Source organism: Symphalangus syndactylus, chromosome 5 (genome assembly GCF_028878055.3).
Source record: "Symphalangus syndactylus isolate Jambi chromosome 5, NHGRI_mSymSyn1-v2.1_pri, whole genome shotgun sequence".
NCBI classification, from domain to species: Eukaryota; Metazoa; Chordata; class Mammalia; order Primates; family Hylobatidae; genus Symphalangus; species Symphalangus syndactylus.
The window spans coordinates 100,000,879-100,016,891 of NC_072427.2; the positions used below are offsets into that span (position 1 = coordinate 100,000,879).

Below are 16,013 nucleotides of genomic sequence, written 5' to 3' on the forward strand. Positions count from 1 at the left end.
AAACCCTAATATAACCTGAAAATAAGATTATAAAAATGACAATGTACAAAAAAAGTACACATATGTTTATAATATGTTTATAACTTAAATAATTTTGCTTTTATTTTTAAGAGAAATCCAGTAACAATATACTAACAGGGATTACATAAACTATGTAAGTCATGCTCTTATTAAACACACTGGTTTTAGTAAACATTTTAAAAGTTAAAATAGTCCAAGGAATGAGTTTTTTTTTTTTAGAAAAATCAATGAATTCATTGTGATGCTTTTAAGGAAAATTAAGTTGACAAAATTAAGCTTTCACATTTTGAAAATACTATTTTGAATCTTTTAGCTTGGGGGTTATACAAATTATTTTCATCTAATTGAAGGTTTGGTAAAGAAGACCAAAGCATACTAGCAATATACCTGAACCCTTATATTTTTTCATATAACAGTAGTTAAACACAGAAAACAACCTGAATAATCTACAGTGGCAATTAACATACTTTTAACATTCATCCTCTTTGATGTTCTAGTAATTACATTTTTAATATGCATGCATTAAGCATATTTTAATTATGCAAGAAATTATATTTGTATGCAAGAATGAAAAAGACAAAAGATGCATGGGTAAATGTTTATGATCTTACATTTGGCAAAAGTTTCTTAGATATGACACCAAAAGCATAATCAACAAAAGAAAAAATAGAAAAATTGGACTTTATCACAATTAAAAACTTCTGTTTTTCAAAAGGCACTGTCAGGAAAGTGAAAAGACAATCCAAATAATAGAAAATATATGCAAATTATATATGATAGAAAACTTATATCCAGAATATATAAAGAACTCTACAACTCAATAATTAAAAATACAATTTAAAAAGTGCAAAGTATCTGTATAGATATTTCTCCAAGGAAGATACACAACTGGCTAATAAGCACATAAAAAGATACTTAACAACATTAGTCATTAGAGAAATGCAAATAAAAACCACAATGAGATTGTATTTCTTACGAACTGGGATGGCTAGAATCAAAGTAGATAATAACAAGTGTTTGTGACGATATAAAGAAATTGAGCCCCTATACATTGTTGCTGGGAAATGGGGATGAAAAACATCTGGCAGTTCCGTGAACAATTAGACACAGAGCTACCATATGACCCAGCAATTCTAGTCCTTGGTATACACCCAAGAGAAATGAAACCTATATGTACAGAATAAAACATGTACACATATGTTTATAACAGTATTATTCAGTATTAACAGCCAATAGGTAGAAACATCTCAAACGTCCATCAGTGAATAAATGGATAATCAAAAAGTAGACTAAGATAAAATAGAATATAATTTTTCCATAAAAAGGAAAGAAGTACTGATACATGGTACAATACGGATGAACCTTGAAACCAGGCAAAGTGAAAGAAGCCAATTATGGAAGATCACACATTATATAATCATATTATATTACTGAATTATATATATTAATATGAAAGTCCAGTATATAGTTACATTCATATGAAAGTCCAGAATAGAGACAGAAAGTAGATTAGAGTTGCTTAGGGCTGGAGAAAGGATGGGAATGTAGGGGTTGATAACTTAAAAGTACAAGATTTCTTCATGTGGTGATGAAAATGTTCTAAAACTAGGAGTGGCCGTGGTTGCACATATCTATAGCTATATATCATATAAATTCAATTGTATAATTTAAATAGATGAATTGTATGGTATGTGAGTTATAGCTCAATAAAGCTGTTAAACAAATTTTTGAGAAAGAAAAACAACTATGGAGAATTTATTCAACCAAATATTAAGACCTGTAGAGCTATCGAAGTAAAGATAGTGTGATAGTGATGCAAAGATGGGCAAATTGACTAAAGTTGAAAAGAACAGAGAACGTATTGATCACATATGAATGCTGACTTCATAATGAATGCCGTACTGCAGAACAGTGGAGAAACAGTCTTTTAAATAAATATAGAGCTGGGAAAAAAAAGAATATTGAATAAATATGACATTGACTCTATTTTCAAAGATCCCACAGTCTTGTTCCATTTTCATAAATCACAAAGGCAAGCTCTGGTATTTAAAGGAAACATTAACTCTTAACATTCTGACTTAGAATTCTCTTCTTCATCCTGTGTGAACCTACCCCAATACTGTGAGAGTGCAGAGAGACAGTCAAAGTAATTTTAGCATAATTGAATTACTTACAGAATATTCTATTAATTATTTTAAGTACTTCTTTTTCTGTACATTTAAAAAAAGGAAATTGCTCTGAAAGAATAAAGCCCAAAGTTTTAGGTCTAGTCTTTAGTTTCATTACTCCCTCTCTACCTCTTTTCCTGGGTAAAATGATCTTTGGCATTTAAGTTCTCTTACTACGTACAGTGTTTTACCATAATCATTCTGCTGCCTCCTAAGAACCATACTGTCAACTTTAAATGTGGTAAGCAGCCTCATAAACTCAGAGATTTCCTTAATTTCATGCAGTGACTTTTAATAGTTTTCCCAACATGCAAACTGAATGCTTTATTCCGTTGCAAATGGTTTTGGAATAGTTTTTTGCATCCAATATGAGTGAAAGTCAATAATATGTAATGAAGTGCTAGCATGTTACTACTTATGAGCATTAAGTCCAGATTTCTGCCAAGATTATCATACGACTATACCATATATCAGATGCAGATTATTTTTCTTTATAGTGTAATGGGTGTGTGTGTGTGTGTAAGCTTGTTGAGCCCTCTGTAGAGCTTAAGGCAAGCAGCTTCTCTCTCTCTCTATGGCCATATATAGTACATCTATTCCATTAATTGAAGTTTCAGCCATTTTATCTACCTTATTTTTGCACAGCCTTATTCAAAACAAGCTTACAAATGTTGAATGTATTTAGAAAGTAATGTACCAATACTGATCAAGGTTTAACATGTTTACGACATTTAACACTGTAATTTCTCTTGTGGGAGATTATCTTATAATCTAAAAGTAGGAAAAGGACTATACAAATAAAAACAGTTTTTATGTTATTATCTATGTCAACAAAATAAATAAATATTAGCCTGTGTTTGATACTGTGAGCCTGGGCTGAGGTGGTAGATTATAAGCAAATTATATCTTATCTATTTGATAAAATATAACTATGAAAATAGTTATTATGAAGTTTATATGAAAAACAGAAATGTTAAAGATGTATAGGTGTTTATACTAAAATTTCCCTTAGTCTCATAATAATCATGCAAGCTTTATTTAGTTGGATGCTAAAGACAGAACATCGAATCAAATTTTTAAAATGTTTAATAATATATTTGATAGTTGTATAATATTTTCCACAATAAAGTACAATTAAAATTACATTTTTGGTGGGTAATTGTCAGTTTTTAGCCATTCAATACCAAATCTTTCTTATTACTCAATATTCCTCTTCAAGGAATCCTTTTTATGTATAGACTTTGAAAGTAATGGCCATGACCATTTTCTCTCTCTTTTTTTTTTTTTTTTTTTTGAGGCAAGGTCTTGCTCTGTCACCCAGGCTGGAGTACGGTGGTGTGATTATAGCTCACTGCAGCCTCCAACTCCTGGGCTCAAGCAATGCACCCACCTCGGCCCCCCTAGTAGCTGGGACTACAGACATGTGCCACTTACTCAGCAATTTTTGTAAAATGGTTATTTTATAGGCTGGGCACGGTGGCTCATGCCTGTGTCCGCAGGACTTTGGGAGGCTGAGGCAGGTGGATCACAAGGTCAGGAGTTCAAGACCAGCCTGGCCAATATGGTGAAACCCCGTATCTACTAAAAATACAAAAATTAGCCAAGCGTGGTGGTGGGCGCCTATAGTCCCAGCTACTTGGGAGGCTGAGGCAGGAGAATCGCTTAAACCTGGGAGGCAGAGGCTGCAGTGAGCCAAGACTGCACCACTGCACTCCAGCGTGGGCGACAGAGGGAGACTCATCTCAAAAAAAAAAAAAGTTATTTTGGAGCGATGGGGGTCTCACTATGCTAACCAGCTGGTCTCAAACTCCTGACCTCAAACTATCTTCTAGCCCCTGCTTTCCAAAGTGCCCTAATTACAAGTATGAGCCACTATGCCTGGCCTAGTGACCATTTCAAATGAGAAGATTCAAGGCCAGTGGATCACGAGGTCAGGAGATTGAGCCCATCCTGTCTAACACGGTGAAGCCCTGTCTCTATTAAAAATACAAAAAATTAGCTGTGCATGGTGGCATGTGCCTGTAGTCCCAGCTACTCAGGAGGCTAAGGCAGGGGAATTGCTTGAACCTGGGAGGCAGAGGTTGCAGTGAGCCGAGATTGTGCCACTGCACTCCAGTGTACTCCAGCCTGGGCAACAGAACAAGACTCTGTCTCAACGGAAAAAAAAAAGGGAGTTGGGGGGCAAGTCTGTCCCAATGTTTCCACACCCTGGCACTGTCAGGTAGCAAGCATTTGAATGAGGATTAGGCAAGCTCAGGCTTTCCCTCTAGACTTTGAATCCTGAGTATATTTTATAACAAGAAGCTGGTTGGAGATCAAGTTCACAAAAGCAGTGCCAGTTAATCCAGACATTTTTATTAACATGAACTTTATTATGAGAAAAATAAACACTCTAGAACTCTTCATATTTTGCTTGTTTTTCCCAGCCTTTCCCTTTTCACTGTAAGAAATCTTGAATTTTTTCCATTACTCATAACCTAGAATTTTTTCTGATCTATAGGCACACAGGAGACTTCAAGTATTAAAGTTGTTCTCAAGTGCATATGTTACAGAAAATAATATATAGAAATTGATAAAGGAGAAACTTCAAACAAGAGGAGAACGTTGCAGTGAGCTAAGAAAAGCAGGAAAAAAGAAATCAAAATCAAGGAAACCGGACTAAGAAGATAAGTTTATAAATTCAGTGTACAAACAGTACGAGAGAAATCAGAGTTAAAGTGAGCTACTTTAGGTAAGCAAGGTGAGCTTCAGTGAGCCTAAGCAGAAGCTATTTGAATTTGAGAAAATGAAGGCCCTATTCCACCCTAAGATTTTTCTATGCTATAATAGAGAAGGTCTCTGTTCTTCTTTTGTATTTTGTTTTGTTTTAGTCTTCTTTAATTAATATATGTTTTTGTCAGGGAGAGTACAGGTGTTTGTTGATGATGACATTGCTATTCTTCTTGTTTTATGCTTAGGTACACTAGAAAAGTGATTGCAAGGCAGAACAGACTGATTTATTTTTGTTTTTTTTTTTTCTTTTAACCCTAGAGTCTTGTTCTGATCGCATATAGGAAGAAAGATATTGGATAAAACTACAGGATTTGTTGGACAAGGGAATGGAAACACACAGACTTAGAACTGCTGCTTTCTAGAGTCTAGATGAGAACATTTAAGTCAGAGACAAGCAGTGGGTCATTCCCTCCATCCAACCATAGTTTATCATAGAACCGTGCCAGCCTGAAACATCTAGGTAGCTATCTCTAGAGAAATACTTCGCTCAGTGGAATCATAGGAATGTCATTCTACCTGGCTGAACAGCTTACTCATGGAAGAACTAGCATGGTGGCTTCAGTCGATTATTTCCAGAAAGTTCCTTATTGTCCTTGGCTTCTAAGAAGAGAACATAAGAGGTTTTCCTAAATACAATTGAGGGAAACTCTGAGAAAAGAAATTAAATTCTGAAATATCTAGAGGGAGCCTCCAAACTAACAAAATTAAGGGATTAATATCAATGTAAACCTTTTGTTTCCACAAAACATAAAACAGGGGGACATTTTCCATTACATTCATGCTAAATTATGCTCTTATTTTATTATGGTAGGCTATATTTTGCTAATCTCTACCAGCTTGAAAATATAGCAGAAAGGAAGCCTCAAAACCACGTCGGTCTTCTGTATCACACCATGCCGTCCTCATGCCACCAGACTCATGGAAAGCGCTACCTGGATCAAACACTGCCCATGCCAAGGCTTTTCCAAAGGGCTTTTATGTGTTCCCAAATGTAGGTCTTCTGGCTGCCATGTTTTTGCACTCTAGGTTGAATAGGTGCCTAGATTTCTTCCTAACAGGATTACAGTCTTTGCTGCTACCACACAGTTTCAGAGTTTATCTCTGACTCTCTCGTTAGCACCCAAGACATTGAGATCTATGCATGCTTCTTTGTGGGCTGTTAGCTTCTGGGTCATTACAGTGCTAACAGCTTGTAGCACTTGCTTCTCGGGCTCCCATGCACCAGCATCCCTTGTACTCTCTGTAACCCAGTGAGCTTCCGTGCCACCTCCTCAATGAAGAAACTTATTTGTTGTCCTCTACCACTAATTCTATAGATTCTAGTACCTGTGACCTCAATGCCTTCAGGAAGATTAAGCATTTAACACTGTTACAGAGTCTCTTATTCATTGGATCCTCTGAAGTCCCTGCCTATGAATACCTGGCCTTCATATCAATACAGCCCTATTTCCTAGCCTCCCATTTTCTACTTTTTTTCTGAAAATTCTCTCTCAGGTTTGTAAGGGGAATCAGAAGGACAAAATGATCAGTTCAAAAGCATAGTCTTCTTTGAATAGGTTCAAAAAATATTTTAGATCAAGATAATGTAATTCTTATACTAGCAAGGAACAGTTTTTTTTTTAAATTGACTCCAAAAGCATAATCAGGAAGACTCATTCCTTTTGTAACACACTTGATAGTGAGCATGAGGTGGCTAATGAAGAGGTTAAATGAAGGCTTTATATGGAGCTACAGTCCCTATGATATTTTTCTGTCTCCATTGTACCCAGCAGGACATTGCCCTTCTTCATTAGAGACTGTGGAGCCTGCTTTCCCATCAGTGCAGGGCACAGTGAGAAAAACAAGTGGTGGACACACACGGCTGAACTCTCAGATTTGCAAGACACAGAACTGGAGCTCTCCCAGATGAATAATGAACGCAGCAAGCCATCGTTTTGTCAAGGCTGTTGGAGAAAGCAAACCTCCTTAACAATAGCAGAGTCCTGATGCTGAAAGGGAAGTGTTAACAATGGCACACACAGCCTGAGAACACATCCACAGCACATGTTATGCAATAGGACCTTGCATAAAAAGTTGTTAGGCTGGTGCAAAAGTAATTGCTGTTTTGCCATTAAACATAATGTGATTAAATTAAGTTAAAAATAATGGCAAAAACTGCAATTACTTTTGCACCAACCTAGTAACATCCCAGCGTAGATCAACCTCAGGAAAGAGCAGGGCGGGGCACTTAAAAAAGCAGAGGAAAACTTAGATATAACATTTTCTACCAATTCCACAACGAGAAGAAATAGGATTCTATATCTGAATCTGTTCTTTTATTCTTACTTTATATTCTTTATTTTGTGTGGTATTAAAAATGTTTTACATGTATTATAAAAGAATGGAAGTAGCTGAACGATTATCTTCTTGTAGCTCCGGTCCTGAGGTTAAGAGGGAGACTGAAGAGACCTACGGAACTTAAGGGAGGCTTGGCTGGAATGGAAATATAGCAGCTTCATTATTTCAGGAGGCAACAAAATGAAAAACAAAAGAAACGAAAATAATGGGGCTTGCTGAAATTTTTTGCTACTTAGGCTTTTGAATGTTAATTTTAGCCCTTAGAAGGTTGTCTGTGTGTGTGTGTGTGTGTGTGTGTGTTTATGTATGTATTAGTAGTTTCACTCACTAGGGGTAAACTGACCTTCCTTTCTTCCTGCTTTTCCTTCCAGTGTTTTCTTTAACTTGTGTCATAAACTAAAATTCACTGTGACCACCAGGTCTGAATGCAGAGGGAGCAGTACAAACTGTATGGTTGTAACTTTAATGTAGATGGATAGGAGGAGTCATCCCTGGCAAAGGTCTCAAACCCAGATGCCTCTAGGGAACAGGCAAATGAGTGAAGCAACTTCTCTATCAACAGGACCCAGCTCCTACTCCACCTTGTCCGAGATTCTGGGTTTTCTACAAAAGTCAAGATACTTGGATTTTTATCTAAAATTTCTCTTCCTGTGAAATGTTGGTTTCTTCTTTTTTAAAAAATGAACTCACCACATGTTCTCACTCATAGATGGGAATTGAACAATGAGAACACTTGGACACAGGAAGGGGAACATCACACACTGGGGCTTGTTGTGGGGTGGGAGGAGGGGGGAAGGACAGCATTAGGAGATGTACCTAATATAAATCATGAGTTAATGGGTGCAGCACACCAACATGGCACATGTATACATATGTAACAAACCTGCACGTTGTGCACATGTACCCTAGAACTTAAAGTATAATATAAAAATATATATATATATAAAGGACTCAGCCAAATAAAATAAAGAAATATTTGTGTTCCAGGGCCTGCAGTTTTGATCACTTGTGTGGGCCAAGAGCTACTTCCCAATGGCAACCAATTTTGGGAGAGAGGTGCTAGAGATTGACACATATGAACTTGAAATAGATGGCATTTTAGTGAGGAAAGTTTGAACTGGAGAGCCAAGGATGCTAGATCCAAAAGTAGAGGGTGGGAAGGGGACACTAGGGAACATTCCTGACCTTAAATACACTTTAGCATTCTCCTTTATAACTAACTTACCTCTTTAGTAGGGAAATAAAGAAACACATGCCTCTCTGCATAACCTGGTGCAAGGAAAAGAGGAGTCCCACCTCAGACCTTCTCCTTACTGGATAGTTTTCCAGGGGCACATCATTCTGGAGAATAATGTTTGAATAAACTAGAGTGACCAGTAAGTAGCAGTGAAACAGTGCCCCAGGGGTAGAGAAAGAACCACCCAAGTTGAAGGGTACTAAGGAGAGGACAAATTAATAGGTTCAGTGAAAACAAATAATATTCTTAACCCATACATTATTGTATGTACCCATTACAAGATGCTCTCTTTGAAGGGAATGAGAAAATGGACATCAGGATTGCATGTGAAATTCTGTTTGAATATAGTTTCTGGATTCTAAGGACTTGCACATGCTCCCAATCAGAGTCCTTTCAAGAATGCTTATGAGTAGATAGGTAGATTGATAGATAGATAAACATAGACAGAGACAGAGAGACCTAGATAGAATATGACCCATTTGTTATTGCCAAGAAAAAGAAAATTATTCCCTTTCACAGAATGTTGTGATAACTAGATATATTTCTTATTATGTCTCACACATACCCTTTCATAAGAAGTATGGATGAAACTGACAGCCACCATTCTTTGAGTTGTTGAATATATATAATTAAAACGTGTGTGTGTGTGTGATTTATTGTACAATGAAAAGGCAACTTGGAGGTAGCTAGGAGTTGTAATTTCTTGGAAGAGTAGGTTTTTCTGACTTATGAATACATCTTAGAGCTTGGTATTAAGTATAAGGTCCAGCAAACCTTTATTGATTTGGTTTATGCTGTCCCTACAACTGCTAACTCTAAAAGATCCATCAACTGCTCAAGACACAGCACCTAACATGGTGATTTATGGACATTTTTAGTGCTTAGTAGAACCACTCATTAAAAACTGCTTCCAGTAAGCTGTTAATTCATTATATTTTCAAATAAAACAGTAAAGCTGTTTTACCTGTTTTTGATTGCCAAAGAAACAAATGTTGCATCATAACTATTTTCAAAAAGATAGAAAAGATGTTAAAAGAAATCTAATACTAACCACAAACCCTTCACTGAGTGGTAATCTTACTCAACTGTTGAACTTTTCATTTTTTTCTTGTTGGAACCATAATTAAAAATCTGCAATAAATGTGTTTATCAAAAACTTTTCCCACCATGGAACACATTTTAGGATACATCAATAGATAGGAACTTATAAGAATGTGTATACTTGTCTTTTTATACATTTTGCCAAATTTTTCTCTGAAACTTTGTACTAGTTTTACTCCAACCAGAATTACATAGACTGCCCTAAATTAGACATTTAAATTTAAATTTTTCAAAGATCTAATTATTAAAATATACTTAGTTAGATAATAAATCATTCGGTAGTTTTAGAAACAGAAGTAATTAGCATGGTTTTGCAATTACATTCTTTTCATTGCTAACGTTTAGTTATAGGACTATCTTGCAATACCTTATTTTGATGACACACATAAGCATAGATATGTTTTAAAGAAGAAAAATATGCAGCATTAACTTCAACTTGTCTTTTGTGATTTACATATCACATTTTAGGCAAGCCAAATGCAGAATTTCCAGAATGGCGAACTTACAGGAGTTCAAGAAAACTCAGATGTCTGTTTGTTTTGAAAGCCATTATCACATTACTATTTTCAAACCTATTGTGCTCACCTGAGGCTCATTTGCAGACCAAAGACGTCAGTGCTCTCTAACTTATAATCAGTGAAAAGAAAATAATTACTATTGTTAGGTCAGAGGCTTGAATAAGACTTTTTTTAAGTCTCATTTTCTTTCACTCAAATTGAAAATTAGACTTCAACAATAATTAGTTTATTTTATATCATGGACTTTCATTACGTCTAAAGAAAATGGCAGCTCTCAATTCTTTGAAATATTAAAGTAAATATTATCTAGTCAGAGAACAAAATGTTCCTGAGACCTTTTATTCTTCAATATGTTAAGTTATGATCAAAGAGCTCAGATTAGAATTAGATGGCAAAACAGATCAGATCTTGCTTCATAACTAGACTCTGGCACAGAAACCAGTTGCCTCAACTCCTTTTAGTGCAACAAGTCTTTGCGATGTGCTTACTGGGTGCCAAGTAGTCCCTAGGCTCCAAGAAAGCAAGAACTCATACCAGATCCCTGCACTAGGGCCATTCATTGTCCAGTGAGAAAGCCTACTCTAAAAATCAACTGGCAATGCAATCAAATGTGAACAAAGTTGATTTGGTGGAATGAATAGGTGGGAGCTCAGAGAAGGAGCAAGTTGCTCAGCCTGAGATTGAAGAGTGCTTCCTATAATATATGGCACTCTGGCCAAATCTTGAAGTATCTTGTTCCAACAAAGTTAACCTGAGCGTGGGTGAAGAATTAAAAACAGAAAGATATCTAGGAGCTAGGCCATAAGGAGGAATGCAGTCTCAGGAATTGAATGGTTGCGTCCAAGCTTTCCAGAGACAAGGTTACTAGGCAGGTTATAAGGCATGATGGATACTGTCTGGAGACACCAAAGGACAAGAAGGGAATAACAAGATTGACTTGATGTTCAATCAACTACTCAGTGTGTTGGCTCATTTTAAGACTACTTTCATGATAGGTTTTAGAGACAGGAAGAAAATACCTGAATTTGGCATTTGAATACTATCGTTATGGGGAAAGATGACTATTTTTAAATAGTTTCAACACTGTAGTGAACATAAGATTCATCTGAGATTTTTTTAATGTATAAACTAAGACCCAGATATTATGATTCACCACATTCTGAGTGAGGCTCAGATATTTGGCACCTAACAAATCGCTAGAGAGTGATTTTGCGGTCCACACTGCCAGGGACGAGAGTCAGAATCTCACAGGTCTCAGCTACCGAAGAGAATGAGGACAAAAATAACTAGGGACAGAAATTTCCTCCAGAATCTCCAAAGTCAACACATTAGTACTTCAAGAATTCCCAACACCTGCCATACCCCTCAGAGATTATGGGCATCAATTTCAAATAGAAAGACTCAGTGTTCAGGTAGGGAGGCAAAATTAATCAATTTATAAATGTGTATTTTGTATTTTAATATTTCTATCTAATAATTTATTTGAATAAAAAGACTACTTATTTGATTACTACATCAGTAAATTGAAATATGTATGCATTTCCCAAGAATAGTTATATTTCAGCCTAGATTCACCACCTTTATATTCTAATACTATGAATAAATGCATTAAAAATTAGCATTTTTAAACCTAAAACACATGCCTGTGACCCCGAAGCAGAGACAATGTATAATACCACAATTCATATTTTCTACAGATAAATTAAATAATATGCAAGCATAAAAAAGGGTCTGTGGAAAGATACCAGCATAAACAACCAAAATTAAAGATGAGATGATTCTGTAGAAAACAGTATTATTGAAATGAATGGATCAGAAAAAAATCAAAGAAAACCAAATCCGGGAGTGGCATTTATAATACAGAATTAATGAAGCACAATTGTTCTCAAATTGGAAATGTCAATGCCGATGTCTTATTTTCCAGCACAGACAGAAATTTTTAGAAATACCGTCACCACCTACTGCAAATGCCACTACTGCATAAGCTCCTGTGGGAACCGGATCAGGCTTTGCACAAAGTTGACTGCAGAGAAGAAAGAGGTCACTGAGATCAGAAAACTGTTATGAAAAACAAACTGCACAAAGTTTCAAAAAATGAAGTTTTCTAGTCAATAAAAAAAGATCATGTACACATTTTGAAAGTTCTTAGTAATTTATTTTTCTAATTTTTAGCTTTAAGTAGGCAACTAGTGCCAATTTTCTTGCTTCTCCTCTTTCAATGGCTGCTGTTTCCTTTCTGTCAATCACAGGAGTTGGCCTTTAGCCAACTGTAGCCTTCTGGCCCAGCTACACAGCTAAAGAAATCCTGAAAAGAAAAATGTGTTTCCCAACCTACGTCAGTTTCTGTCAGTGGGATTCATTGTAAGAGTAGGTATTTGACGTACAACTCATTACATTTGCCAGTTCATTAGGACAGAAAAGTTTATACAACGTACTAATGGCAAAAAAATTGGTCTAAGGAAATTAAACCAGATGCCAGTAGATATTGATGTGGAGTCTGCAGAGCTGGGAGGAATTAGGACTGTAGTGAACATTAGCTGCCTGCGTTGTGTACACTCTGGATGGGTTTCTATTTCTAGAAGTACTGCCTCTACAAAAGCTTAAACTGTTCCTCCTGCCTAGTGCTTCCTTGTTGTGTGCCAGTATAGCCAAGGAAGGGCCATGTGCACAGACAGATTATCTCTCTGTAGACTGTGGATATGAAGATGAATGCCATACAAACTGGGAAATAATGATTCAATTTATTTCTACAAGAGGCAGGGCTTTGATAATAGAGTCAAATGGTCCCCAATGCTCTGGTTCTTAGTCTGTTTCTCAGCCTTGCTCTGTAGATGTGGCTTCTGTTTCATTCTGTGAATTATGTGATGACAACTTCATTGGAATCTTTTCCTTGTGGCCAAAGAAACCTGACAAAATGAGGGTACCTAGCTTTAGAAGAGGTGGGAGAAGGTCAGAGAAAGGATGATGGTGAATTGAGGATGAGGTGAAAACAGCCTCTATTTTGATTCATCAGACAGGTCTGTGCTTACCCAGGTCATATTTTTTTACCATGTATTTGGAATATGATCTCTGGGTTGTAGGAGATAAGCTCACTTTTTTCAATGTTAATGCTAAAGTCACTTCCCCAAGGAAGCTTTCCTTAGCCTCCCAACCTAAAATTTCAGTCCCTGCCACTTGATTTGTTCTCCCTGTTTTTTTTAATCTCTTTCAAATTTTTATCTAGCTAATATGTTATATATGTCAGTAATTTACCTTGTTCACAGTCTATTGCTTTACTAAACTTCCATGAGGGCAGGGTTTTTTGCCTTTTTTAAATTACAATATCCCCAAGGCCTAGAATATTACAGACACTCAATAATGTTCATCAAATAGTTGTATGAATAAATTTGCCTTTTTCATAATATTTTTAAAATTTTCAACCTTTATTTTAGATACGGACGGTATATGTGCAAGTTTGTTACATACATATATTGCACCCAGGTAGTGAGCATCATACCCCATAGTTTTCAACACACACACCCCTCCCTCTATCTTCTCTCTTGTAGACTGCAGTGTCTATTGTTCCCATGTTTATGTCCATGTGTGCTCAATGTTAGTTCTCACCTATAAGTGAGAAAATGCAGTATTTGGTTTTCTGTTCCTTTGTTAATTCGCTTAAGATTATGGCCTCCAGCTCTATCTATGTTGCTGCAAAGGACATGATTTCATTATTTTATGGCTGCATAGTATTCCATGGTGTATATGTACCACATTGTCTTCATCCAGTCTACCACTGATGAGCACCTAGGTTGGTTTCATGTCTTTTGCTATTGCAGATAACATGACAATGAGCCAACAAGTGCATGTGGTGTCTTTTTGGTATAATGATCTATTTTTTGGGGGGTATATACACCCAGTAATGGGATTGTTGGGTTGAATGACAGCTCTGTTTTAAGGGATTTAAGAAATTTCCAAACTGCTTTCCAGAGTAGCTGAACTAATTTACGTCTCCAAAAACAGTGTGTAAGCATTCCTTTTCTCCACAGCCTCGCCAGCGTCTTTGTTTTTTGTCTTTTTTATCATAGCCATTCTGCCTGGTGTGCAACAGCGTCTCATGGTGGTTTTAATTTGCATTTCTCTGATGATTAGTGATGTTGAGCACTTTTTCCTATTTGGATGCCTTTTATTTCCTTCCCTTTCCTGATTGCTCTGACTTGGACTTCTCTTTTTCATATTCTCGCCCCATATTTCCAGGGCTCTCTGAAAATGTTATATAAAATAGATAATCTCACAGAATACTGTGATTAATACTCATTGAAAGCATGTGAGTTTTCAGTCTAACAATTTTGTCATGATACATGATTAGTCTTTGTCATGGCATGTATTCATCAAAATGACCCAAGATATTGATTAAAGAACATCAGCTTCTAGGCTCCACCTGAGACCTACCTATTGAATCAGAATCCTTTGTTTTGGGACTCAAAAATATGCACATTAACAGATTTTTCCATAGAAATCAGATACATGCTATACTTAGAGAAACATTTACAGAAATATAGAATTAAAGAATCTTAAAATTCTATGTGCTACCCCATCAGAGAGCAAGTTGTTCATACACACAAATCAAATCTTATTTTTGTTGGGAACTTTAGACTCAAGAAATAACAAATAAAATCAACATTAACTTTTATTAACTGTCATATGGAGAAGAGAGTTTATTCAAATTTTATCTATAATTGAAATAGAAGATAATGACTGTAAAAGGCATAAACATTTTTATAAAGAAGAAGAAATAAATCTGAGATACTTAGTTTGGCTATAGAGAAAAATAAAGGAGTAGGCCAGAATACTTAAAATAAATTAAATCAATAGTTGAGCCCAAAAGAAACAAAAAGATTTACTATTTCCACAAAAGGATATTCTTTAGAATTTAAAAACAGGGATGAAATCAGAGGTAGAAAATAGGTAAAACAAAAGGAAAAGTGAGAAAAAGAGAGACATGAATTAAGAAGACATTAAATTAAATCTGAGAGAGGATATAAAGGTAAATTTAAGCTCTTGAACTGAAAGGAAGCTGTCTGAAATAGTGTTCCCAGAAGAAAGCTGGGTAAAGGTTAGGGTAATTTTCTCATTCTGGCATGCTTCATACCATCAGATGACAGAACAGAAGAGTAGAGAACAGAGGAAGGCTTTGTACCTGAGTTTACTGGTGTAGCTGCAAAGTTCTTTGAATATATCCATATTCTAATATTAATATATGCCTCTTTTTATTAAGAACAATTATAATTTTATGCCCAGTTTAAGTAAATCCTTATCAGTAAGTTATTTCCCCAATAGAAACTAACACAACTAGTTGGCAGAGCCTAGTCATTCTACCTCTTGCATTTGCTTTCAATTCTGTCTTCAAATCTTGCACAATCTTCTGTAGAGAAAAAGGGAACGTCAGGGCCAAGACGGCTAATAGGTAGTCGTCCCTGTCTTACAATTAAGGATGCTGCTTTTCTGGTTCATGGACCCAAAGGGAAAAATATTTCATTTTAATAGGACAGCATTTTGGGGGAGATATGGGGCCAGATGGTTAGATTTTTACAGTATGCCAAAGAGAAATAGTCTTTTCCCTAAAGTTTCCCTTTAGTAGGCAAACTGTAACTGTCTGTTTATGCTGAAGAATAGGGCAACACCTCCTGCCTGAGGTACTAGATTTTGGACATCATGAAGTTTATTTGTACAGTTTAACTCAAATACATTCAACATACAACTTTCTATGTCCCAGATACTTCTCTGGGTTTATGAGGCATAAAACAAACTAGAAGACATAAATCTCTGCCCTGAAGCACTTTATAAAACAGTAGGAGAAATAAATGTGTATATGAATACTTC

The 16,013-nt window shown here is 35.9% G+C and overlaps 1 protein-coding gene across 14 annotated transcripts in view; it reads right to left on the reverse strand.

Annotated features, from left to right (window-relative positions):
• The window catches only part of LOC134736837 (dapper homolog 1-like), a 241,552-nt gene that overhangs the window by 170,602 nt on the left and 54,937 nt on the right, over positions 1–16,013 (reverse strand). For 3 of the 14 annotated variants that reach the window (XM_063640631.1, XM_063640619.1, XM_063640613.1), the window contains one exon: positions 12,804–13,060. The exons of 9 other annotated variants lie outside the window; for them this stretch is intronic. The gene's annotated coding sequence lies outside the window, so the exon portion shown is untranslated. Of the gene's footprint in view, positions 1–12,037; positions 12,178–12,357; positions 12,460–12,803; positions 13,061–16,013 lie in introns of those variants that run through there. 2 more of the 14 variants (XM_063640616.1, XM_063640633.1) reach the window with 2 other exon arrangements.